Source organism: Hakea prostrata, unplaced genomic scaffold (genome assembly GCF_041222555.1).
Source record: "Hakea prostrata isolate BN-2017 unplaced genomic scaffold, UWA_Hpros_2 contig_33, whole genome shotgun sequence".
Classification (NCBI taxonomy): Eukaryota; Viridiplantae; Streptophyta; class Magnoliopsida; order Proteales; family Proteaceae; genus Hakea; species Hakea prostrata.
The window spans coordinates 327,644-353,476 of record NW_028291152.1 but is presented as its reverse complement, the minus strand read 5'-3'; the positions used below and the strand labels follow the sequence as shown (position 1 = coordinate 353,476).

Below are 25,833 nucleotides of genomic sequence, written 5' to 3'. Positions count from 1 at the left end.
TTTGAGCAAAATAGGGTTAAAATGGCAAAATTGAATGAAAAATTGCTGAAGAATTGAATGAAATTCAGCTAAATATCATGAATTTCGCAATATATCACCAAAAAATCGTTTGTTAACAAATTATCGGCGATATTTCATCAACTTTTTGTAAATCTTAAGTTGGGTGGCCGTTTCGTGTCGCCAAGTCTGCCGCCATAATGTACACAAATCATATCCCATTATAGTAGCCCAATTGTAGTTCAAGACCAACATGGCTCAACATGGCTCGAGACTAGACTAGACTGAATACTAAACATGCCATGGTATGTCCAACCTTTAGGACCAATATGTTCAGCTAGGCCTGACCAAGACTAGGCTAGGATCAAATTGGTATGGTAGGGCCTAGGCTAGAACATTTTACCCTGAGTCAATGTCACGTCGTGCTAGGCAGTGCTAATGAGTCTCAGGGTTGGGTCGGGGACAATGAGAAAGGGCAGGACCAATTCGAGTCAAGGCCAACCCATCCTTAACTGGCCCAATCAGGAACAATCGACCAGGGTTGATCTCGACTTGACCCATCAAGGTTCAAGGTTAATGATAAAATTTGTAGGCCCTAAGTAAAAGTTAGACCAAAACAAGACTTTGTTAAGAACATTTGTGGCTGATATTGGATTTTGTAAAGCCCAACCAAACCCATCCCTATTGTAGCCCTAATCAAGCTCAAGCTATAGAGTCAAGCCTTAATATAGCCTGGCCCAACAAAATTTGAAGCTCTTAAGACTCTTAAATAAAATCATTAGTATAAATAGATTTGGCACAGTAAACCACACTGGCCCAAGCCCACGGCATAGAATTTTACTCCTTAAAATTGACCTTTTATGTAAATAAAACTGAGATATTAGACTTTTAAAAGGGTCAACCCTGTATAAAATATGTCATAAAAGTACTTGCAATACACTCAGCCCAACTTCTATATAAGAGATTTGGGCCAAATAAAAATCCTTGTATTTTGTATAAATAAATTTCTAAAACACTTAAGAGTGTTCATATATAAGGTACACTCGAATCCTTGTATATTATCAAAACTTACACAATAATTTTTTCTTTAGGTGAAGCAGACCACATGTATGTTCGTATACTTGTATGGACTTGGATCTTTCCTATGATATAAATGATTATAGCATGCGTTATTAAAAAGAAGAGTGAACGACAAAATAAAAAATAAAAAATAAAAATAAAAAAACGGCTTCTAGCATGTAGCATGTATGGAATGATTGGGTGGACTAGCAAACACAATTGTTGTTGTCCAATGCATATAAGTCATATTGGCGAACCATTAGTCTAAGGAGCTAGAGGATATTGAAGGAAAATAATTGAAGGTTTAAGCATGACTTGATTGAAACTCAATTGTGTAAGCAAAACTATCCTCAACGAGTTATGAACATTTCGTTCCTACAACTGGTTTGTGAAATAAATCACCTGAAAATTCATAAATTAAGAAGCACATGTTGAATATTTTTCTTATTAGGAATAATAAAAGCAGGTGATACCGGACTAGTGGCTGCTTTTGAGGCGTAAACCACCATGGCTCATGTCGATGTCGTTTTATTATTATTCTATATTATATAATCAAATGTAACAATAGACTTAGCAACCTAATGAAACTTTTATAAAGTTTTCATAGATTCAAGCCTCAAATATTTATTAGAGGTCCAGATCACCTCTCCATTAGGAGAAAACAATGCGGTTTCTTGAGGGTTTTTAACCACATAAATGGGGGTAAAGTCCACTGGGTTCCATTTTTCGTCAATTTAAATATTTATTCTCAGAGGGCCGATCCCTATTATGTGATAAAAAACCATAAAAGGGCACACTGTTTCTCCCCGCTCCCTTAACGGGGAGGTGATCAGACTCGATATTAGATATTAGATATAAATTTTATATTAGTATTTAAATCATTATAAAATCATATATATATATATATATATATATATATATATATATATATATATATATATATATATATATATATATATATATATATATTTGTATTTTATCCAAAAAGTAAATATGAATATGTATGTAATATTTTTAAAGAATTTTTTTTTGTTAATAATATTTTTTAAATTCAAAATAAACAAAAAGTAGAAATTTCTAAAATCCGATTAGGAAACTACTTCCAGCTCGGATATTTTTTGAAAAACTATATGAACAAACGGATCCACATCCTCAGTAATTCTTTTCCCTACAATTCCCTGTAATTCCCTCACAGGATTGTGCCATGTGGCATTTATATAATCCAATGGTTATCCAATTAAAAATATATTTGAATTTTATTTAAACCCACCCATAAATTTGAATTTTATTTAAACTCTAGTTTGTTGGGTAGCCGTTGGATTACTTAAATGCCACATGGTACAATCCTGTGAAGGAATTACAGGAAATTGTAGAGAAAGGAATTACAGAGGAAACCCAGTAAAAATCGGTTTTCGAATCCAATTAGGAAAACAGTCCTGCTTTACTTTGTATTTAAGCACACAACCAACGATCCTGTTCAATGCTTTTAACACAAGACTCCCCTCTCCCTCTTTCTCTCAATTTTGCTTCAGTCGCTCCCTCTTTCTCTCAAATTTTCTTCTTTCTCTGAAATTTGTACGAAGTGAGATGATGATGATGCAAGGAGCTGGTAACAAATTGATTAGGGTGGTGCATCCAAAGAGCCTCTGGGACATGGTATTCTCCTCATCGTCTGAATCGAACATAATTTCTGATGAAAATGTTGAGATCGTGGATGTATGGACTCATAATCTCGAGTATGAGTTCAGTCGGATCAGAGCTGCTACCAACTTTGGTGCGTTTATTTCCATAGATACGGAGTTTCCGGGAACTGTAATTCATCCGACCAAACCCAACCACAGCATGAGTTCATCTGAGCGGTATAAACTTATGAAGGCCAATGTGGATTCACTCCACCTCATCCAACTTGGGTTCACTATTACTAATTTGAACGGTGATATCCCTGCATTTGGAGGTCATCGTGTGGTTTGGCAGTTCAACTTCAAAGATTTTGATATTTCAAGTGACAGATATTCATCAGATTCCATTGAACTTCTCAAGAAACAAGGTATAGACTTTGAAAAGAACAGGAGAGAGGGGGTTGATTCTTTACATTTCTGTAAGTTGTTGTTTTCATCTGGTTTGGTGTTTCACCGTACAAATTGGTTTAGATGGATTACGTTTCATGGCGCATATGATTTTGCATATCTGCTGAAAGTTCTTACGAGGAAGCCATTACCAGATGATCTAGCTGGATTTTACATGCTTATGAGTTCATATTTTGGGGTGCAAGTCTATGACCTGAAACAGATTATCAAATCTTATAATGGTGTCTATGGTGGTTTGGAACGTGTGGCTGGAACATATGGAGTGAAACGTAGAACTGGGAATGCTCACCGTGCTGGTTCTGATAGTTTGTTAACCTGGAATGTTTTTCAGAAAATTATCCCAAGAGGCACTGAAAAAGTTGAAGGAGCCAGTATTTTGTTTGGACTTGATATTGATCCTAAGCCAGCAACACTAGCAGCACCTCTGATTCTTGGTAGCATAGTACTTGCTCCATTCATGCTTCCTGTTAGTTGTGGTTTACTCATTGTGCCTGTGGATCCTGGCTTCACCGAAATGCAACCTGCTTATCCTTGCTTCATTGGAATGCGATCTGCTTGATAGTGATTCTGGTTCGTAGAGCTTATTCATGGACTCTGATTGACGACTTGAATATCTTACCGTTTCAATGTGAATTCTAATATTTAGATGTAAACTTTGTTATTGTACCCTTAATTTGTAAGGAAAGCTGCAGTTCATGGACAAAGTTAGCGTTATATTTAATATTATTCCTTTAATTAAGATTGTTAGTCTCTCGATTATTCATTATTCTTTGTCACCAGATCCATCAATATTTTATTTGCTTTGTCAATTTGAAATCGCAGCTCACAAGAAATATAAATTTGTTTAACTTTCTGGCACTGCATAATATGAAGAGGAAATTGTTAATTCTAATTGCTTTTATAACCAATGGTTATTCTGTATGATCTCTTCTACCATGAAAATTATATTTGTGACTTGCTCAGCTTTCAAGCTCGTGAAAGAAATAATTTACAGAAGAAATCATCTATGGTCAAAGCTCATTATTGGTGCGGAATGCATAATCTCTCATTCATGACCAGTTCTTGCAGTATCAGACCCAAGACTTACCCAAATCAACTTTTTTACATAAACTTTTTTTCTGGATGAATTTCACAATAAAATTGAATAACGAGAAACAACATACATTGATGGTCAAAATTGGAAACAAAATCTGGATCATCCAACAAACCCCTTGGAGAGAGCATACTGGCTTTTCAAAACACATAACAAATGATGTAGGGGAAAGGGCTCTTATACAAGTAACACATTCTTATACAGGAAACAATTTGGAAATACATGTGGAAGTTTATTCTCCAGCGAGCTAAAGGAAAGAAGGTTAGTCTCTTGGGTTGCCTTGACTGGACGCAAGCAAGCCAAGTGGCCGTGCAATTGATTGTAGCAAATAGAGAGTTTGCTTGCTTGAATTGTTCCTTCTTTCTCTTTCACAACTGGAGCACCTGTAGGATCCTGCACATAAAACACAGATTTTCTGTAAGAACCCATAACAAAGCATAAACAACATTTATATACCATAGTTAGAACAGATTATCCATATGCATGACATCTTAAAAGCCTAAAAGAAAGCATTATAAGATTTGGAACTACATGTTTTGAGTAGTTCAACTGATTTATGTTAGAGATAATGGATGCACAACCACGAACAGAGAAGAACACAAGCAAATCACACTAGGGGAATTTAACGTGGTTCGGCAAAACCCTGCCTACGTCCACCAGAGATCAAAGGAGTTTCACTATTTTCAGGAAAACCTCACACCACTCTCACACCCACAAAGTGCTACCCTTTGCTTGCTCCCAATCCTTATCCTTAGGATGGGTTCCCCAATCCTCTACAAGGATTGATTCCCAAATCTCATACAGAGATTGATGCCTATAGGTTATCCCACATAGACTATTTATAGGAAAACCTAAAACTCTAATCCCAATGTAATTACAATTTTACCCCAGTATTAGTAATTGACCCAAACCCTGTTTCAATTACAAATACAACCAAAACCATAATTACATGGACCCACAGAATACAAGACACCCAAACCCAAAAATCTCCACCTTGGCTAGAATTCTGCAAACCACCTTGAAGAAAAACCATTGATGATGTCTCTATGCAATCACCCGTCTCTATGTATCCACCACACCTTACCCATGGCCCACATCTCCTCCAGGGTTGCTTTTGTTACCGCCATCACTAAACCAGCATGGCGCACACACCCCACCTAGGATGTCCCGTACAGCTCATCGCCACTATACACGCATGACCCACATCCCCTCCAGGGATGCTTTTGTTACCACCATCACTAAACCAGCATGGCGCACACCCCCACCTGGGATGTCCCGTACAGTTCATCGCTGCTATACACGCATGACCCACATCCCCTCTAGGAATGCTTTTGTTACCGCCATCACTAAACCAGCATGGCACACCCCCCCACCTGGGATGTCTCGTACAGCTCATCGCCGCTATATACGCATGACCCACATCTCCTCCAGGAATGCTTTTGTTACCGCCATCACTAAACTAGCAAGGCGCACCCCCCCCCCCCCCACCTAGGGTGTCCCGTACAGCTCATCACCGCTATACGACGTGACGTGACTCCATTTCTCTTGTCACAGCCAGCTCCGAGAGATCACTACCACTCACCAAATCCAAAGCGAAAGTCACTTGCTTCTTTCCAAATTTGCCCTTGTTTTGCGCCTAAACAACCTGCAAATTCTGTCTACCTGTACCCCTTGCCAAAGTGTCAATTAGAGCTCCACATGTTTCAACACTACCTGCAAGCCTGTACAATTTACCTGATTTGTGGCTTTCGTACCCTTCAATCAACTGAAAGAACCTCACCATTGATTTCCATAGGAACTCACAAAATCAATACCAATGGAGCGAAATCTCCTCGATCCGTTACTTCCACTGAGTCCGGAACGCCCAAAAACCTTTGGAGCACTTAACTCTGTACAAAAAACCTTCACACAAAATCCTGTGGAAACAATCTGTACAATACGATCTGATAATAAAAAAAAAACAAAAAACAAAAATGGATTTTTTCTCTCTTTTTTCGGTCTTTTTCCCCACCGAATTTTTTTTCTTTTTTTTTTTCCTCCCTCTACAGTTCTTCCTCCACGTTCTCCACTCACAATTTTTTCAACGTTTTTTTTTCAAAGGAAAGTAATCATTGCATCAAGAAAAATAAAAAAAAATAAAAAAACTTCTTCTTCACAGTCAACAACTTCGTGACTGTACTTTTTTCAATCCTCGAGCCAATCCGCTCAAATCATAAGAAATAAAAAGATAAAAAAACATCACGATTCTTGATCTAGAATCGTACCTTCGATCAATCCGTCGAAGCCTTCTCTGTTCTCCTGGCACCTATCCTCTCCTTTCTGGATCTTCGCACACCTCTGGCGACGATCCACCAAACCTCGCTCAGATACCACTTGTTAGGGATAATGGATGTACAACCACGAACAGAGAAGAACACAAGCAAATCACGCAAAGGGAATTTAATGTGGTTCGGCAAAACCCTGCCTACGTCCACCAAAGATAAAAGGAGTTTCACTATTTCCAGGAAAACCTCACACCACTCTCACACCCACAAAGTGCTACCCTTTGCTTGTCCCCAATCCTTATCCTCAGGATGGGTTCCCCAATCTCATACAGAGATTGATGCCTATAGGTTATCCCAAAAAGACTATTTATAGGAAAACCTAAAACCCTAATCCCAGTGTAATTACAATTTTACCCCAGTATTAGTAATTGACCCAAACCCTGTTTCAATTACAAATACAACCAAAACCATAATTATATGGACCCACAGAATACAAGACACCCAAACCCAACAATTTCCCCCCATGTCTAAACATATCCAAAATGGTATAAATGCGTGAAATTTTGAAGAGTCTAATGTGCTGCAAAAAGCACAAAATACATACCCCAAGCATGAGAAATGTGAATACTTGCTTGGTAGTGTTGTCCCCCACAAGATGGGTCTCAATCAACTTCAGCATATCTGCAAGGCTGAAATCCTTTACAATCTTTAACTTCTTAGTGAACTTCCCAGAATTCTCCTTTGAGGCCTCCCATTTCACATACACCTCAATGAGACCATCTGTGTTTTTGTCGTCAAGCCTGTTGTTCTCCTTTTTGGGCAACTTCAGAAGGTAACCACCAATTTGTGTTCAGTGGGACAGCTTCTGTTGATTTATCCTCCACAAATTTAAGTGTTGCGAGAGGCTTTGCTTCAAGTGTTGGATTCAATGTTCGTGTGACGTTTTTATCTGTTACATCAGCTAGAACTTGATCACTCAATCCAAACTCTGGCCTACAAACAGTTTGAAGGTCTGATATCCTATTGGAAAGAGAGCACATTTTAAGTGATTCATCATCAGCTTTTGTCACTAGAGATGATTGGTTCCCACAAAGCAGGAAAATGTTTTGGATTCTTGTTTTCTATCGGAGACTACCTCTCTTGGACTCTCCAATTCACCCAGTACTTCTGGACTCACATTCTTGTCTTCACTTCAATTTCTGCTATAATCAAATTTGTCTCTATAATTGCTGCTACTAATTAGTTCTGGTACCAGCTTCTCTGCACTAACGGAATAACACCCCTTGTTGAGATTGATCTACTGACTAGAGACATTAATTGGGCTTAAATTTACAGTTGTTTCCTCTACTATTTCTTTCTCCACCTCCTCATCATCTACATTCTCTCTGTCTTGTCCCTCATTTTCCTCTTCAAACAAAGTATTCAAACATAGTACTTAAACATACTTTCTCGGTAAATTTTGGTGTGACAATCATATCATCATCTGCTTCCTCTTCCGCTGCATTCCAACAATGAACCCTAAACAGTGTGTGGTAACTCAAGTTGTCAGTTTGATGTACAATGCCACCTATCTCTTTCACATCATAAGCAATTGGTTTCCTCTCCTCTATATCCAAGTCCATGGATTTCTCCATTCCATGGTCTCCATCTAAATAAACCTCCGTTAGTCTTTTCACAAGGCTGCTTTCATCCATGTCTTGTAAACTATGCTCATCAGCACTGCTATTTGTTGAACTACTAAGTTCAGTTTCAATTTCCACCAACCGAAACACTGCTCTTCTTATGACATCAGAACACTTCAAAATTAATAGAAAAATTCTAAAATAACACACAAAAACTATCTATGATGATCTAAATATCAAACAAGGCCATTGGAATAGAAATCAAATAAATCACCTAACAGGCTTTATCCGTAGATTCTCACAGAAAGGCTTGAATGAATGGGGATTCATTCTAAAGATAAGAAAAGACTAGATCATGCATAGAAAACCTAATAATAGATCTAACATAGATTTGATTCAAATAACTACAGTAAGAGTAACTTATGGTCTCATGCTAGATCAAAACATTGAATTCACACCGTATTGTCTACAGAAAGAATAAAGTGAATGGAGATTCATTCTAAGACTATGAGGATTTGAGATTAGGCGATTACAGTAGTGTAAGACCTTCCTCACAATCAAAATAAATAGTAGAGAGAATAGATCAATGAAGTATAGGATTGAATACTAACCTTGTAGAAAAATAAATCAATGGAGGAACTTTGCTTGGATGCTTGGAATCAACTTTGGGCTTGAGGAGGATGCTCTAGAGTTCTTCTCATGTTCTCCAGAGGCTAAGAGACAAAGTGGTGAGGTTTAGTCTGAAGTTATATATATATATATATATATATATATATATATATATATATATATATATATATATATATATATATATAGGGATATATAGGGCGTCAAAACCTAAAACTCCCTATAACAAACAATTTTGCCCTTGGCATGCTTTGGTCTATTGGTTCGACCAAAGGGAGTGACCAAAGCAAGGCCTTAAGTCAAAATTGCTGAATTTGGTTCCCAAAAGCCAAATTCATCACTTGGGTACTCAACCAACTTTAGGAAATGGTCTTACCTGACTTCATAAGACCTTCCGAAGGTGTCAACACTATACTCAAAGAGGTTCTAGAACTGTCTTCTACCTTGATTTCGGGTCTTCAGACCTACAACTTAGATTTCCATATTAGGGTTGGTGTGGGATTTTACATTCTCCCCCCTTTAAAAGAAATATCGTCCTCAAAATTGAAACCATACCTAGGTTTCCAAAGAGATGGGGGAGCCTTCTCTTCATCTCTTCTTCTTTCTCCCAAAAAGCTTCTTCAGGGCGTGATTCGTCCACTTGATCTTTATCAAAGGAATGGACTGATTGCGCAATTGCTTGTTTTTTTTGTCCAAAATTTTGGCTGGCTCTTCAGATCAGCACTTAAATGTTCGGGCTCTCGCTGAAGTAGATGTTCCAGATTCTCTACATACTGTTGAAGCATCGATATATGGAACACATCATGAACTCTAGCCAAAGATGGTTGATGAGCACATTTATGTGTGAAATCTTAGGGCATAAAGCATGCATTTTACACACTTAGAGTGGAGCTACCTTGGGTTTTATGTTGTTTTTGCAAATTTTAGGATTTTTCAATATTTAAGAAAATATTTGGAGTTTTGGGTATGAATCATGAAAATTTTACACGTCAAGAGGTCCATTCAAATTCTCAAATGCAAAAATGGGCCTGATCTGGAGCCCTATTGAAGAATGATCAATCCTTAATGAAGAATGTGGGTATAGGTTTGGTTATGATGTTTGTTGTGATATTATGTGGTAGTGCATGGTCTCACTAGGTAGTTGGGGTTGGGTTTTTGGATCACGGGATATAATTGTAATGGATGGATTGTCGTAGTCAGTTCATTGTAAACAAGCACTTAATTGATGTACTTGCTTCAATGAGATACATGTTTCTGTTTGTATGCTCCTAGTCACTAGTTCAGACTGATGTGACTTAAGAAAATTAAAATTCCCAGAACAGAAAATAGATGAGGGCTTTACTACATCTTTGTCTAATTTAGTTGGCAAGGAACCCCGTTAGCTTTAAGGATTTTAGCATGTCTCAATGCATTCAGGATTTTGTGCAACCTCAACACCCTATGAGTTTCTGCTCTCTACAGGTCATGCACTACTGGATATATCCTAGCACCTAATTGTGTTGCAGCAACAAAATCTAGTTCCATACAGAAAGAGTTAACAGATTGCCACGCGTTATAAAAATTCCATTAACCCAAGTTAGGATTAATAGATTCCTATTCAAAAAGGCCTTAATGCTCACAAAATAATCCTGAATTTTTAACAAAAGCAAATATTCCTTAGTAGCCATTGGATACACAAACCTCTTCTTCAAAATGGTATTTCTACTACAGTATCATAGAGCATTTGAGTGCATAATAGCACATCCATCTACATTCCCAGGCAGAAATAATCCAAAATACCAATTTGCACCATAGTAGATGCATCAGAAGTCTACCACTTGGTAATGTGAAGTCACAAGAGTAATAGATTCCTATTCAATTTGATCTGAATGTAATTCTACAAACAAAATAGTAAAATAAGAAAATTTTGAAATTCCATGAACCTAGATGTCCAACTCTGTATCCAGAATCTTGCCATGCATGTGTTATGAAATATGTCCAACTCCCAAATGCCAGTCCCATTACAGCAGTAAGCCAATAAATTTCATTTTACAAGAGGATTTACAAGAAGAAAACAAAATGTGCATTTAGCAATGCTATTGTACAAGAAGATTCTATTTTGAGAGTTCCCATGGTGATGAAGCTGCTACAGGAGGATTTACAGCAAGAAAGCAAAAATTTCAAGTGATTGAGTGATCTTTGAGTGTTCTCTTGGTGATGAATCTACTAGTTGAAGATTTACAGCAATAAACCAAAATAAAAACCCATGTTTGAATGTTATCTTGTCAATTAGATCCAAGGTGCTGCTCCCGATGAAGTCCCATCAAATTAGAGTGTTCCCTTTTGGAATATCATTCAGCAGGGTTCAATGTATCTGTGGTTGTAGAGACACTACTTGGGTGGCCTTGCATTTACAAAAACGCCAAGAAAGACAGATACGTCAAGAAAATCAGTTTGGTTACTTCCTACCATTTCCTCTCACTTTAGTTCAAGGCAAACTTCAAGTTCTTATGAAATAGAAAGAAAAAGATCAAACTTTGGCTTCTTCAACTCCATTTCAGTGTTTACTACAGATGCAATTTGCTGATTAAGACACCAGAAAGAGAAGCTTTCAGCCTTGGGCCCATGTTGCAAATTGGCAAACCACAATTCAGATTGAAATGGAAGTTCAGGACTATTGAATTCAGCATGTGGTAATTTATAATCTGAACATAATAGAAAATAACCTCTACCATAGAGAACAAAAAATAACCTCTATCAAGTTCAAGTGTCAAGACCTTAAAGTAATCCTATTTGACATAAGAGTTGAAGTTTCTTAGCCAAAATCTAGTTCCTTACAAAATAGTTTGTATTATGACTACTGTTGGGATTTATTAATTAATTATTAATATAATTATATGCCCAAGGACAAAACTGAAAATTCACTTTTAGGCGGTTACAAAATATAGGGTTATATATTTGGTCCACCGCATAAGTGAGTGTGATTGCATTACGTGAGATTTTCAGAGAAAGACGGCTCCCTCACTCTCTCTCTCTCCCTCTCTCCAAGAAAACGAAGGAAGGAGATTTCTTTGGTGGATTTTCTTCTCCTTGCTTTGGATCTCTATACCATCTTTCCACACGGTATTTGGGTTGTGGAATTCATTCACTCTCCTCGTGATTGTGGAATCAAACTGGTGACGGGATTGTGGAGGAACGAGGACTTGGATCCAAATTACTTCCGCTGCAGATATTCTATAATTGGGAAAGCGAATCCAGGTAAGGATCTTTCTCCCTTCTATTTCGAATATAGAGATATAGAATATAACCTACAACTATCTTAAGCGACTGCAATGGTGGTCTATTGGAGTAAGCTATCAACCACAAAAATTCCAAGCGCCCCTTGGTCCTTCCACTACATCCATTGCAGTTAATTTCAAGAGTATAGCCATATATTGATGATCAATCTCAATGGGCTATAATTATTAATTGATGATCAACCTTACCTTGTCATAGCAGCTCATATTTTCACCCATATATCTTGCTATAATATCTAAATGTTTGAATTTTAAAGCAATCTGTTACTTACTTCAAAATTAGAATTCATCTTAACCCCAAAAAAGTTAGAATTTAGAACTTGTTTGATCGCATCAACTATTGTGAACGGCATAGACCATATGAGTCCCAATTTGGCACTCTTAACTCACTCATCTATAACCAAATAATCGTACATCCTAACAAGCTCCCAGTGTAGGCAAAATATGATTAGCCACAAGGCCCCCAATTCCGATATGTATGACTTGAGTTACTGATTTGTTTGTGTTTTCGAGGTTGTTACAATAGGTGTGAAATCAGGTTTGGAAATTCAAAACAGATGATGAAGGGTGCAATACTGATTGGATAATTCTGAAATCAGAACCATATATCATCTTCAATATAGAAAACTTTTTGAGATGGATTGATGAATGAAAAACCAAAATCAAACAAAGGCCAGCATATAGATCAAACAAAAACAAGTTGAGGTTGCACTTGTGTTACAGTTTGATGTTCTAAAGACTGTCCTTGCTGGTTATTTGATGTTGGCTTCCTCTTCGCATTCCTCACTGCATAGTCACGTCTCTGCTTTTGAATAATTCTCTCTTGATCACTTATTGGAGCACCTGATGGATGCGGCTGGGACCTTGTAACTCTTTGGCTACCTTGGCTCCCTTGGGTGGCCCAATTGTTGCATTGCATAGAAAATTTTCAAACAAAAATGAATAGCTATATATGTTAAGTATATGAAAGCAATGAAATAAGAAGTGGTTGTGCATATACCACTGATCCAATGGGTGCTCATTGACATTTCCTCATGTGACCTAGCCTTTCATTAATGCTATATGATTTCAACCTTTGCTGTCTCTCACCCTTAGCTTGTATTCTCTTCTTCGTAGGGTTCCTAGCCACCCTATGAAGGCAGGGTGGTTTTAATGCCTTAGTAGGAGATGGAGGTGAATGTTGGATATGTCGGGTAGAGGTGGGACATCAACACAATATCTGAGCATGTAGTTCTTGATAGTATACCAATCATCACAATATAACTCGATGTTCTCATCCCTTGCTAATACTACAGCTACAACATGTTTATATGGAATCCCAATAAGCCCCCAAGCCACATAGTCACATTTTTGCTTCTTTAGTCTTACAACGAACCTTTTTCCTATAATGTCCGACACTTCATATGATTCTTGACTGCAATGATGGACAATACATTCCCTACTTCCATGTTGAATGATGTCCAATGTGGTACAAATATATGGTGTGACAAATCCAACAATCCCATAGCTTAATCCATTTGCATACCTCCTGGCAACCTTGTCATTCGCTTTGACTCTAAGCCCATCAAAGAAGGTGGTGATGGGCGCACGCCTAAGGTCACCAAGCCAAAGGTTGAAAGTTTCTACATTGCTTATGACATGGTAACTTTTTGCCAACCCACCAAACACATGTCTTGCCCCTAGCTGTATAAAGGTATTCATCAGCCAATCATAAGCCTCCTAACATCCACCTAGCCAGTACCCTAACCGCGATACCTGTATGTGTGATCCACAACCCCATAGATAAGTTTAGGGCGATCATATACCCACGTTGCACAATAATATAATCATGAGCATCACTGTATAAATATATTAAGAAACTAATCAAAGAAAGATCTCAGAATAAATCTCAAAGTATATCGAATGCCAGAATAAAACAATACCAATCAAAGAGATAACTATAGAGTATAGCGGAAAATAACTATATAGGTCAAAAGCGGAAGTTAGGGTCAAAACTCTAAAGTATTACAACTGAATAAGAAGGAAAGACTAAGTCTATTCTAATTCTTCAATAGGCTCTTCATCTTCTTCTTCTTCTTCAACCTTTTGTCTTCTTCACCTTGGTCTTATGCACTTGCATCTTTGGATCAACATCTGACTCATGTTCCCAACAACGAATAATACAATGTCTACTGCTATCAATAGGAGCCATCCAAGTGGTCTAGACCAGTGTACGGGTCGTACAACTGGTCACCAGTTTCTCCCACGGAGTCCGCAACTGTATCACATAAGGAAAGGTCCTCTGTACTAGTGCACGGGATCTCTTCCAAACTTGCAAAATCATCTATAAACATATCCCCCCGAAGGGTGAGCTCAATAGAACACAGGAAGTAGTTCAATCACAATAAACAACTACAAATAGTTCAGAACAAGCATGATGCAAATGATATGAGACAATGATGTAAGTATACTTCTAACTCTATATATGCTGGTCTCTAGTGGCAGACACGCATTAAGATAGAACACTATACTCCTCTGGGTAGTATCAACCACTCCTCCCTCAACCATCTCAATATCTTGGGTTCTCCATGGTAATTGGGTCAAGGCATCCTTCTTGGACTTTCCATGGATGGGGTTTAAGTCACCACTCTCTCACTCCACCATTGATATGAGTATTGGCACGTGGCAGGGTTATACCTAGACCAATGCATAGTCCTCTACTGAGTCACATCAACTTGGAGTCGAATACTTTCCTTCCGTGCACTAGACAGTTCATTCCGGTATGATAGCCTCCTTTCCGTGCCTAGGCAGTCTGTTTCGGTACCTCCCTCCCTAGAGTCATCGTATCCTATGGCTCCAACCAACTCGAACTACGGACTCTTTACCCTATTGGTCATCCACATATAATACATGTGAAGCTCTCATGTCCTCTCATGTGTTGGTTACTGATCTTTAGTGCCTATGGATTATGTGCGACCTTACCAATGAATGGCCCCCACAATGTGATTGCGTCCTCTCATGGGTTGGTTACCAGTCTTGAGCGCCCACAATCCCCATTGCTGCCATGGGTCACTCAGCTTCAATACCCTTGCTGATGGGGTTAGATATGACGGGGTTTCTTAGCCACAAAAATCTAGACAAGTCCTAGGTTTGATAGTAGTTGCAGAAAGCACCAAGCGGCACCATAGGAATGTGTCCCATACCACCTCCACTGGTGTCCAATGATAGAAACACCCAATTGGCATTCCCCATTCTACAACCACACTTAGGCAATCACATCACATCATGATTCCATAAATATCATAATAAAGTCCAACTCACAGTTGAACCAATCACATTCATACAAGTATGCAATTTACATAATGAAACATATTCTAGAATTACAGAATTATAACATTATAGAAAAAGTACTAATACAATAGCAAACACTTGCATACGAGTTCTAACATATCAAAGCATGTAATCATGTTAATTGTGAGTGAACGTACTCACCTTATATTCGATTCGTAATCTCCAAAGAAAGAGGTTAGAGGGTAAGTCCAAAATCACCAAAATAACCTTAAACAAACAAGTATATAACATAAGGATTAGACCTTAATGATCGAAGATGAAACAGAGATAAAACAAAGCAAAGTTGTTGTCAGACACCCCTTTGGTCACTTGGGGCGACCAAGCGACCAAGCCCGCTGTGTACGAACAACAAACTCCAATTTTGATAAAAAAACTCATTGTTTGAGATCAAAACATTCCAAAATTAATAGAAAAATTCTAAAATTGTAAAAGAAGACCATGTAAAACCCCCCGTATTTTTAACCCGGGATTCGTATTGTAGGTCCGATAACCCGAAGATCAAGCCGGAATAAGTTGTGGAGTATCCGGATTTAAGTCCATGATCCATATCCTGAGTCCATGGATCTGGATTCTCTTGATGAAGAACCTGCCTTACTGGAAAAGTGGATCACTAGTAGGAGTCAAGAGGTGTTTGAAGATGTCCGGATTGAAGGTAAGATCTCCCCCACATGTTGTTTAGGGTTTAGTTGGAGTTGGGGATCAACCCCTTGAGCAAAGCACTCAAGTACTGAAAAGTACTAGGGGGCGGTTGCTTAAGGCGGTTGATTGGCCAATCAATCGCCCCAAGTGACCGCCAGGTCTACTTGTGTAGTTTCGCCCTAATTTTCCCCCAGTTCCATATATATATATATATATATATATATATATATATATATATATATATATATATATATATATATATATATATATATATATATAGCAAACCTCAACCTTTTTACTCATTATTATTCTTGGGATTGCTGTATTATTCTTGGGATTGCTGTTGTGGATAGTTAGGAGTGATCGTGTCGCTAACCAATCAAAAATAAAATCCTATACTAATCTAGCAAGCAGAAAGTACGGGGTCGAACTATGGGGAACTAAAAGGCTAAGTTACTAAGATTGAATTTAACAAAACTAAATTTAAACTAAATCTATTAATTAATGCAAAAACTTAAACTATGAATATGTGAAGATCTTTGGGATTTCGAATCCCCAATGCTTTTCTTTAACCGATATAACTCTACACTTCAAAGCAAATTAGGGATGGTCTTCCTAGGTATGCCCTATCTTCGCAAGACTATCATCCTTTGCGGAAGCTTGGCACGCTTAGTTTGCTGAGCTATAGAACATCTTTGGCCAAACTCAAACACAATCAACTAGAAGAGATAGAACAATCAAATTAATGAAATAAGCATGGTTCATCTACATCCCAAAGAAAAAGAACTAACTACTCATTATTACAAAGTTCCTAAGAAAAATAAAGATGAAACATAGGGAGAGAGAGAGAGAGAGATGTGGTCTTCTTCTTCAGCAATGAGAGAGATGAGAGCCGCATTCGCCGTCTTCCTTTCTTCTCTGTGGCTGGCTTCTCTTTTATGTCTCCCGCACACAATGAATCTCTTCTCTTTACCCGTAGATTAGACCTTTATTCTTTCGGAATTTGGAAGAACTCAAAACTGGAGAGTTGTAGATATCTTCAATATCGTTCCATATCATCTTGAATCATCGAAATCCAAGCTCATACGAGAGAGATATGCCCAAAATACTGAAGGTAAGTCTGTTTACCCGATTTTCAGATTTATTACCAATTTTGTTGTTTAGACCTCCACCTATTTCCAATTTGGCTAAGATCTCACTTTTCATGATTTCTTGAGCTGCAAGATTGAATGTCATGATTTAAAATCCACCAATATCTAATATATTTGCCAACTTTACTCCATATTATCTCTAATATCCAAAATCTCCTTATTCCTGAAAAATACACAAAAATACTCAATTAGATCTCTTTAATTAAATAAGTATGGGGGAATTAAATCAAATAAATAATGGTAAATGCATGCTTATCAAGGAGGCAGAGAACACGTGTTGGAAAGTGAAAGAAGCGTGGTTTGCGAAGTAGAACCAATTTTTCGTCAAATTTAGGAATCTTGAAGAAGTAAGTGATCCTCAATCATTCCATTCTCTTCCCTCATCTTTTGGAATGTGTAGATATTTTCCTTTTGGTTTGGTGGTGGCTAAATTGTACTGGTTCTATTTCCTATCAATAATTTTGATTAGATCCTGTCTGAAAACGGATCCTTGCATTCGAGTAAAGGATAGATCTAATCAAAGGAGATGAGTTGAACTATGAATCTTTAGAATTTTAGGGTTGTTGCTTCGTGCTTGTGTTCTAGACTTCTTAAGGATGAAATTTGGATCTAAATCTTCCCAAAATCATATTAAAATTGGGAGATCAAAAGTCAGAATTTCGGACTTGTAAACTATTTGTAACAGGGGCGGTCACTCAGGGTGGTCCCTTGACCCAACCAACCGCGCCAAGCAACCGGCTGGGTCATAGTAGCTCTGTGAAGTTTGTCTTTGCTCTGATTTGACTCATGACTTCTATTTATTCTTGCGACTCTATATTTAGGTGACCTCTATGTTTACTGGAAGTGTTATAGGTGAAGTTTAATTGTATACTAGTAAGCTTTTACTTATTTACTGGTAATGACACACTTTCTTATTTATATGTAATGACATGCTATATGATAAATTGTATATTTCTTATACCATCCATTGTTCATGTAACTTGTTGTAGTTGTATAAGTAATTGAATTATAGTTGAATGTATGCTATAAATGATGTTTATATACTTTATTACGATGTGATATAGATTGAATGAATATGATATAATGATGGATGATGTGATGTAGTTGTGATGGAAGGGTATCCATTGCTTGGGATATCAGAGGGCTATTGTCACATCCACCCAGCCGGTACCCTATTTAGAATACCCGAGTGTGTGATCCACAGTCCCGGAAATTCAGTATTCAAGGAAATCATCCTCCCACATTTACAATAATATAATCAAGAACAAGATTAAATTAAATGTTAACTTTATTAATCAAAATATCAAGATAAGACTCAAAAATACAATTAGAGTGCGGAAAATGATACCAATAGAATAAATCAAAATATAGAGTGAGGCAGAAACTCACTCCACAGTAGCAACGGGAAAATAGATAACAAAATAGATTACAACCGGTTCCCAAAATAAAAGGGGAACAAACAACTAAGGTCTCAATGAATCTAATAAAGATAAAAAAGAGAATGAGACGAAGTCCCATCGCTGGCACACAAGTGCTAAAGCCGAACTACTCTTAATAAGTATTAGTCTCATACTGGTAGTCTTCACCGACGTAGTCACCATAACCAGTACCATAAGAATCATCAACTTGGTCTTCATAGTATTGACCATCATAATCAACAGTAGTAGTACTTGCAAGAAAGTCTAACAAAAGATGTTTCAAAAAGGAGTGAGTTCAAAAGAACTCAGCAAGGCAGTTCAATCCATAATAACATAATAACACATGATAGCGAATCATATCGAATGCAATATGATATGAACTGGACAATGCATATATGCTTCTAACTCTATGTATGCTGGTCTCTATTGGCAGACATGCTTTAAGTCATAGCACCATACTCCTATGGGTAAGGTCCAAAATCACTCTCCCTCAACCATCTCGGTATCTTGGGTTCTCCGGTTGGCAATGGGTAATGAAACCTTCTCGGACAACCTTGACTGGGGTTTAGGTCAACACTCTCTCATGCCTCCGTTTGGTCTGAGTACTGGCGCATGTCAGGGTTAAGCCTAGTCAAATGTAAGTCTTCTACTTAGTTATATCAACTTAGATCCAGAGACTTCAGTCATTCTCCCTAGAGTCAACGTATCTTTATGGTAGCCACCAAGTCGGACTATGGACTCATCAACCCTATTGGTCAGTTACATCAAGTTAACAGGAAGTTTTCATTTCCTCTCACAAATCATTTCACCGGTCTTGATTTCAGGGGCCCTTGTTCCACTTTTGCAACCGTACCAATGAATGGCCTCTTACGGATATTACGCACCGGTATTGATTGTCCACAATGTGATTCATGTCCTCCTCACGGATATTACGCACCACTATTAAGTATCCACAAATCCCCATTGCAACCACGGGTTGCTCGGACTCAATTCCCTTCCGATCGGGTCTGATATAATAGGGACATCCTAGCCAAACACTTCTAGACATGCCATAGGTATGTTAACCAGTAATCAGGGAAATGCCAAGGGGCACCATAGGAAAATGTCCCATACCACCTCCACTGGTGTCCAAAGGCAGAAATGCCAAAATGGCACTCCCCAATCCCCAATTACAACCTAGGCAATCACATTCCCAAATCAGTCATTCACAAGCACAACTGATAATACAACATAAGTATGTAATCATTCATAATTGAAATAACAATTGAGTTATAAGAACAAGTATTACTGTAGTTGAAGAGCTACAACAACAATGAAATTATAAGAATTAGTAGTAATGATCATGTAATCTAATTCAAAGTCATGCATATTAGGTTATTAGGGATCAACCATCCTTACCTTAAGTAATCTTTGAAGAGTTCCGTAGAATAATGAGGAAGAGGTCCAAGACTAGCAAATAAAACCTAAACAAGCATATAATAATAATTAGGAACAAGCCCTAGACTATTAGGAGTCAAACGGATCGAATCAGATGAAGAAACAAGCTGCTGTTACAGTTGGCAGCTTGGTTGGTCGATTGGGTTAGTAGACCAACCAGTAGACCAATGGGGTATAAAACCCTAATTTGGTCATAACTTCTTCGTTTGAAGTCTGATTGCTTTGAAATTCGAAACGGAGCTTCCTAGAACATATTAAGACTATTTAAGAAGGTCAAAGCATCAAGTCATGGTAAAAAAGATAGGATCTTGATTGAGCCATAACATTAGGGTTTCATCATATATTGTCCATGGCTCTCATGGAAAGGCTAGGGAGAATAAAGATTCACCTTAGGGTAAAGAATTTACAATCAAGAAAGGTGTTAGGGGAGGATCAAATAAATTAAAAGTGGATTTGGATTCCCCAATTTGGTTACCTCTCATGAGGGTTACCCAAAATCAACTTTCACAAAATAACCCAAGGTAGGTTCACAGAGGGTAAGGGAAACATAGAATTAGTATTTCAAAATCAAGAATGGCATTGGGGAGGATACATCAAATTAAGAAACATTAGTTTTAACCAATTTGGTTACCCTCTCATGAGGGTTCCCTTAGGGTTTCCTCCCAAAATCACCCTACTTTTGGTTTCCCATGGTAAAATGAAAATTAGGAATCAACCCCTCAATCATGAGGACACAAGGGAAGGTCATGGTAATGGTATGAGACCTTTCCCACAATCATAAAGATAGGTAAAATCATAAAAAGAGCCATCAAGATCTTAGGTAAGATCATATTCCAAGAACATCACCATATGGCTTCAAGAACATAAAGTGAATTGGGGGATTCACTCTAGGGCTAATAGAATCAAAGAAGAGGCCATTACAGTAGTGTAATACCTTTCTTATAATCAGAAGATCAGAAAGTATAGAAAAACGAATTGATTACTAACCTTTTAGAAGAAGAACCGATGAAGAAACTCGAACGGATGCTTGAGGATTTTCCTTGGCTTTGGAGGAGAGGTTCTAGGGTTCTTCCCACATTCTCTAGAGGCTTAGTACTGATTGTGAGTGAAAAACACGGAGTTCCCCCCTTTAAATCGTATTAAAAGTCCCCAAATTACCAGGATATCTAATTTTTGACCATTATAACCCTGTTGGTCGATTGGTTGGTCGACCAATCAGTCGACCAACCATGACAGCAACTCGAAAAATGGGATTTGAGGGTCCAGACTTCAATATCTTTGGATGGGATTCATACAACACCTTAAACAACTTACCTAGCATTGAGGGATGCCTTCAAACCATGTCCAGAAAGGCTTTAGGTCCAACAACCAGGCTCTCCTTCATCAATGTGCAGCTTCTTCTCCAACTCAGATAGGGTTTCCAATTATAGAGCACCATCATCAGTATCCATGGGTTCTGGGTCAAACACCATGTCTTCTACTGAGACGGCCCATAGTTGTTTTCTACCTTCACTTCGGGTTTTCGGACCTCCAGACAACAGGGTTTCCTGGTTAGGGTTAGGGCTGGATTTCACAGCTATGGTATGGGACACATGCTCACTAATGCCCCCAGCACTATCATGACTACTGGATGACATATCTTGAGAGTCTAGATTGCATGGCTAGGTACCCTTACATGCTACTACCCTTTCGATAGGGGAATTGAAACCAAATGACTCGTGATAATAGTGATGTGACTGTGTTTCATCCTATAGTGGTAACCAGTCCTTGTGGAGATTCAGTAATCTACTATTGATTATGTATTGGTAGGGTTGCATATGTTAGGGTTTGGGCTCATGGAAATCCAAGGAGCGGCCGGGAGTCATGAAGGGTCATGAGAGCATCTGCCCCAACAATATGTGCATGACCATAGGGTTAGGGAATGGAGTCCAACAGTGGTAGCCAGTTCGTGAGGGTTCTTATTCCTAGGTAGAGAAGGATACAGAACTGAGTTGTTTGGTGCCATAGGGGAAGTATCTGGACTTCATGTAGTATGTTATCGTATGACCTTCATTGGATTAGAACCCCGACATGCGCTAGTACTCATGCCAATGGTCATGGTAAGAGAGTGTTGACCTAAACCCCAACCATGGTTGATTGACGAGGACTGAACCCCATTACCCGAGATCCCAATAGAGGTAACTAGTCCGTGAGGGATCATAGTGACTAGACTTACCTAGAGGAGTGCTGGTGATATATTCTAAAGCATGTCAACTATTTAGAGACTTGCATAGTTAGATATTAGTAGTATTCATATACTTGCATATCATTCATTACATATATGCTTATCTCAATATGTTGTCATATGTATGAGAGATGTGTTATCGTTGCTGAGTTCATTAGAACTCATTCCTTTCTTTGTATGTTAAATTATATTGTACAGATGGTATCCGGAATCAGGAGAAGTTCCGTGTGACTGGAGCAACTCCTATGAAGAAGATATGGTACCGTCAGTGGGAGACGGAGATGGTTTCCACGAAGCCTCCTACGGATGCTTGGAGTGCGCTTACAGCACCCATTGACAGTAGAAGGAGGCAAATCACTCTGCATTTTGAGAAGTCATTGGAGAAGAACTGGAGAACCCCCTATCTTGCTAAATTAGAAGAGAAGATTTTATCCTAGGAGCAAGCTACTGAAAATAAACTGATTTAGTTTATTTTATTGCTTCCGCTGAACTCGATAACTTTTGAAACTTGTGTTATCTTTGATTCTTTTCTTTGATTCATTCCTGGAGTATTTGGACTCCTATAATCTTTTTTGATTAATTATTTCAACCTACCCTTGCTCTTGATTTCTATTTCTTGCATTTATTATTATTGATGGTAAGACCGTTTATCTTGTGATGGATAGCACCCACTGGTTGTTGGATGGAGCCGATACCGACGGGTGGGGTGTGACAAACTATCTAGCATGATTTAAGCATCTAACATGGTCATTGGAATAGAATGAGGATTCATTTTAGAGATAAGAAAATAGTAGATCATGGATGAAAATTAACTTAAGAATAGATCTAGCATAGGTTAGAGGTCAATCAACACAAGTAGAATTAAGATCGTGAAGATTATACTAGGTTTAAAATCGAAATCACACTGCGTTGTCCACAGGAAGAATAGAGTGAATGGGAATTCACTCTAAGACTATGAGGATGAGAGATTAGGTCATTACAATTGTATAAGACCTTCCTCACAATCACAACAATGGGTTGAAATAGTAGAGAAAGTAGAGCTAGAGAAAATAGATGCGAATACTAACCGTGTAGAAGAAGATTGAATGGCGGAATCAACCTTGGCCTTGAGGAGGAAGCTCTAGGGTTCTTCTCATGTTCTCCAATAGCTAAGAGGAAAAGTGGTATGAATTAGATCAAAGTTTGAATATATAGGGCTCCGAAGACCTAATTTTCTCAAAAGTGACAATTTTGCCCTGCACTAGCTTTGGTCGCTTGGCTTGGTCACCTGGGGCGACCAAGGCGACCAAGGCAATCGACCAAGGCAGTGCGTCTTGGTCAAATGCTGGATTTTGGTCTCTGGAAGCCATATTCTTCACTTGGGTCCTCTTCCAACTTAAGAAAGGGTCTTACCTGACTTTATATGACCTTTCAAAGGTGTCACCACTGTACTCAAGGTCCATCTCCCAAGTTCATCTTCGTTCAAGCTACATCTTCTATTAAAGTCCTTCAGGGTTTCCATAATAAAATCTTCATTATCAACCTCCATTGGTTCTAGGTTAGACCCAATGGGTTCTAATGAAAGGGTCCACACCTGTCTTCTACCTTGACTTCAGGTCTTTGGACCTACAACATAGATTTTCTGGTTAGGGTTTGTGTGGAATTTCACATTATGTCTCTAATCTTCCCCCTCTCTATATTGAACTTGGCTCTATTGTAGGACTTGCCGGCTCCCCAAAAATGCAACCTTAACTTGGGACCTGGAATGCCTTTCTAAAGTCTCATAGTAGTCACAACATATCCATTGTTTGGCATCAGAGAAGACTAGACGGATGGCATTTGATAGGCCCTACATCATAATTAAACATAAAAAAAAGTCATATGACATAAATTAAGTAAGACAAGAGTAACAGAAGTTATAGAAGTACTTCTAGTGAATGTGAATACGATACATACCTTCTGTTGGCAAATAAATGTGAGACTTGGGTATCGATCACCCAAAGCAAAGGCACGATGCAATGCGTGGAGGAAGAGCAACCAACTTTCTTTTTTCTCAGATTTTACCACTTCGATTGCCATAGGGAGTAGACAATTGTTCCCATCAACTGATATGGCAAAGAGGCAAACTCCACCGTATTTTCCCTTTAGGTGGCAACCATCAATAAATATGGTGGACTTACATCCCATCTTGAAAGCATCCCTATGAGTTGAGAAACAAACAAGGGCACTCTTGAAAATTGGAGGGGTATTGAAGTCCACCCTTTCCTCAAGGTAAATAAACATGGTAGATCCACCAACATATTCATCCAATAGCTTAGCATAACTGGGGAGGATCTCATAAGACTGCTCAAATGATCCTAACACCATCTTGGTGGCCAACTCTTTTGCCCTCCATAATTTCACGTGATGTACTTTGTGGACACTCATGCTCTTTAATATAGACCTTATGGTGTTTATAGATACATCTAGATTGTCTCATACATGTTCAACGATCCCATTTGCAATTCACCTTGATGATACATATTTTTGGACTCTTGTCCTGATGTATGTATGGAGCCTATCATAAGACTTAACCATGACACTCAAGTTAGTCTTGCTACTAGGCATAGTCCTAGATGCAAATATCCTCCACTTGCAACGGTTTGACTTGCAAACTGCCACTACCATATGGGGCTTGTTCCTTTGAAATAGTCTCTCAAATCCATTTTGAATCACATAAGTGTGTAGGGCTTCTCTAAATATAGTCCTAATAGGAAATACATCACCCACTTTGAAACTCCATTTTTCCGGCATGCATTGGTGCATCATCTACCATGTCATCCACATTGCATAATAGGTCATCCTCTTCTGTATATGGAACCATACCCACTCATTACCAACCTCATCATCAAGTGGTGTGTAATATTTAGAGTAATTCTTAGTATCACAATGGTAGTGTAGTCATCATCATCTTCTTCCCCAGATCAACCCCCATTTCCTAGATCCACCCCATCATTACCAACCTCATCGCCATTCTCATCACCAAGTTGTGTGTAGGATCCTACACTATGCAAGAGCTGAACTATATTGATTTGTGGTGGCAGTCTCAACATTCCAAAGTCATCTGGTATGGGGGGAGGGTCGCTCTATCGTATGATTTTACCATCCAATCCATTAATGGTGTATCTAGATTTTTTAATTGTACCACATATTATGTCATTGACTTGGACCCTTACTATATCCAAACCAGCCAATGCGAGCATCCAAGTTAATGAAGGATCATCTGTGACATTTAGTGAATCCCCACATGCAAGATGAGTTGTTGCTTTGAACTCCACCTTATATCCGGCTTCAACATCATTAAGTGTGAAATCCCTCACAACCCTAACTCGGAAATCTATATTGTAAGTATGAAGACCCGGAGTGAAGGAAGAAGACAACTGTGGGCCATCCCATTTGAACCCATTGAGTCTGACTTGGATCCAATGGAAGTAGGATGGTGATGATCCTATGATAGAAACCTTGTCTGATTTCGGAAGAAAATGAAACTTGAATGATGATGGACTTGGTAGATGGACTATGAGTGCAGTGTTGACACACGTTGAAGGTTCCATAAAACTAGGTAAGACCCTTTTAAAACTTGGAAAAGGAT

At 38.4% G+C, this 25,833-nt stretch overlaps 2 pseudogenes; one reads left to right on the top strand and one right to left on the bottom strand.

Annotated features, from left to right (window-relative positions):
- Window positions 1-2,709: 2,709 nt before the first annotated feature.
- LOC148999154 (putative CCR4-associated factor 1 homolog 11 pseudogene) lies at window positions 2,710-3,702 on the top strand (annotated as a pseudogene).
- A 711-nt stretch (window positions 3,703-4,413) lies between these two features.
- On the bottom strand, window positions 4,414-24,569 carry LOC148999153 (kinesin-like protein KIN-10A; annotated as a pseudogene).
- Between the last annotated feature and the right edge of the window lie 1,264 nt (window positions 24,570-25,833).